Below are 2,500 nucleotides of genomic sequence, written 5' to 3'. Positions count from 1 at the left end.
TAGCAGTTTATTTTACTGTTTAATTCAGACTCCGGTTCTTGTAGGTAACCTACATTTATTATGAAGTACTTTATTTTTATTTTTATTTTTGCACAGGCCCAGCTGTTAGCTTGCTATTAGCTTGGCCTGTGCTAGAATCGTTGCGACTTTTGTTTTACAGACTCCGACCTTATGTAGTTCATCTACATTTACTATGAAGTATCAAATGGTGCATAGAGTAGAAACTGACTCACACAAGGGAAATCATACCTGATCGGCTAACAGGTCTACAGACTGGGGCACAGTTATCACAGAGAAGTGGTTAGGGTGTTTGGGAGACAGATTCACTATCCAGATGCTGCTCCTGCCATGGAACAGAGAACTCGATTTGATCTTATTGTTATAAAGCTTACAATGTGTATTACGCAATTTCTATGAGGGTTTTATGTTTTTGTCAATTATTAAAGAAAGTAATGCTCTTTTAAATTGACTTAGCTTGGCTTTATTCTGCTGCTTTGGAATGTACCAGGTGAGTATGGAGAGGTTAATGATTGACCAAAGCCATGGCTGTTCCTTTATCAACCCTCCCTTTTCATTCAATCTATGGATTTGGTCTCATTGTCCCATTGATTCTTCACGGGTGGGCTAAATAGGAGCTGTCTTCTGCTATTTATATGGATAAGACGATCGTTTTTCCTTGCCCACATGAACGGCACAAGAAAACTCAAATTGGAGCCACCTTTGCTGTTGAGGCTGAAATTCTGGGATGCTGTGGTCATATCTATTTGGTAGTAGTGATATAATTAGGGACTATGTCACACTGCCATTGAGATCATATGTTCTCATTTCGCTTTGCAACTGATGCAACGTTGCAGGAAGGCCCATGAGTCGTAGCCTACACCTTCTACCTCCCTGACTGTCTGACAGAGGCACGCTGTCTCGTTGCCAGTCCCATTGCGTAAGGGCCCCAAACAGAGAGCCTTTCTTCCCAGGGTTGCTTGTTTAGTCAGGGGGCTGGTGGTGGAGCAGAGGCTCAATGGGTTGGGCTGGCTGTACTGTATATATAGACCCGGGAGTGACTTACCCAAATTCAATTTGATTTTTTTTTTCTCTTAACCCAAGCATATATAGTGCAAAGGTCAGCCGGGCAAAATACACATGGGCACTTAGGTGCAGTACGTGAAGGAGGAGGTAGGCAGCCAGGAGAGGAGGAAACGGTTATGTTTGGGTCCTTGTAATTAGATCCACGGAGCCTGACCGGACACACCCTCTCTCTCGCTGGCGTTCAGAAAACACGTCGCATACCAAGAACCACCGCAGGATTGTGGGCCACCAAGGCAAAACATTTAAAAAGTATTTAATAAATATTTGTTTACTAAAATTCCCCAATTTATTAATCAAGTTATCGGATAAATAAATTAAAAAGACTTATCAACGACTGACAAATTAATTATCAATTGATGAATTGACAAATAAATTAAAATGCATGAATTCCTGTGTGCGTGTGTGTTTTGTGGTAAAGAAGAGAGGAGTGCTTGTGATATTTATTTCACTTTAATAGTACAGGCAGCGGTCAGCTTTACAGTGCTGTTGCGTCGAGCGCTCATGCAGAAGAAACAATACAGACTTTATAAGCAGATAAGACAAAAACAAGGAACTGCAGTCTCTCTTGGCACCGAACGGCACTCTCTCTCATCCACACGGTCATGGACTCTTCGCTCCACCCATTTTTTGACCAGAAGCTTTATAGATCATGACGTGGTGACCACCTATCAATAAACTTCTTATAAGTCCCGCCAAAAAAACAACAAAAAGTCAATATTAATCAACCGCAAATCAGTAGATTCGTCCAAAGACAAAAGAAAACAACCACCATTGAAATTCTAGAGGACGAGATGCATGTCCGAAATCAAACAAACCAAAACAACCGATACCAATAGAAAACACATAATAATATTGGTATGGATATCATACTTGTGATCACTAAGCAAAGAAGCGAATGATGCAGATCTCTCGCCCGGCGTTGCCCCCCTGTCACGGCAGGGGTCTTCGGTCATCGTCCAGCGCAACCCTGCCTCCTGGAGCGTGTTCACCCCTCACCTCTCCCTCTCCCTCTCCCTCTCTCCGAGTTGCCTTTTACACCGGTGTGAAGCTTCGTTACACAAGATGACGGCACTACAGCTCTATTTCCTAAGCAGACCAACACATTTATTTAATTTCATCTCACTTAAATCCCATCGGGTTGTCCCCTACCACCAATACAACTCTTCTGCGTTCTGAACGTCCCCTTCCTTCCCTCCTCTCCTCTCCTCGGTTCCCCCTCTTGCCTCCTGACCGCTGTCGGATTCTCTGTGCTGTCCGACCCTTCCCGCCTGATCGCTCTAGCTGTGCCGAGCGCGGAGGAGGTCGCTCCCTGGTTTCGCCGTTTGCCTTTTTTGATGCTGTAATGCTGCGATCAACCGCTGGCCACGGACGCTAAGAAATAAAACAAAAGGAGGCGTCCTGTCGAACCTGTGGGGGG

The 2,500-nt window shown here is 44.3% G+C and overlaps 2 protein-coding genes across 4 annotated transcripts in view; one reads left to right on the top strand and one right to left on the bottom strand.

The window, feature by feature from the left end:
• LOC132447722 (proteoglycan 4) overlaps positions 1–465 on the top strand; it is a 7,138-nt gene extending 6,673 nt beyond the window's left edge. The window contains exon 4 of the mRNA XM_060038660.1: positions 1–465. This exon is cut by the window's left edge and continues 3,320 nt beyond it. The gene's annotated coding sequence lies outside the window, so the exon portion shown is untranslated.
• Positions 466–1,514: 1,049 nt separating this feature from the next.
• upf2 (UPF2 regulator of nonsense mediated mRNA decay) overlaps positions 1,515–2,500 on the bottom strand; it is a 22,983-nt gene continuing 21,997 nt past the window's right edge. For all 3 annotated transcript variants that reach the window (XM_060038657.1, XM_060038659.1, XM_060038658.1), the window contains exon 23: positions 1,515–2,500. This exon is cut by the window's right edge. The gene's annotated coding sequence lies outside the window, so the exon portion shown is untranslated.

The sequence above is a fragment of the Gadus macrocephalus genome, chromosome 19 (genome assembly GCF_031168955.1).
Source record: "Gadus macrocephalus chromosome 19, ASM3116895v1".
NCBI classification, from domain to species: Eukaryota; Metazoa; Chordata; class Actinopteri; order Gadiformes; family Gadidae; genus Gadus; species Gadus macrocephalus.
This window is presented reverse-complemented; position numbering and strand designations above follow the sequence as displayed.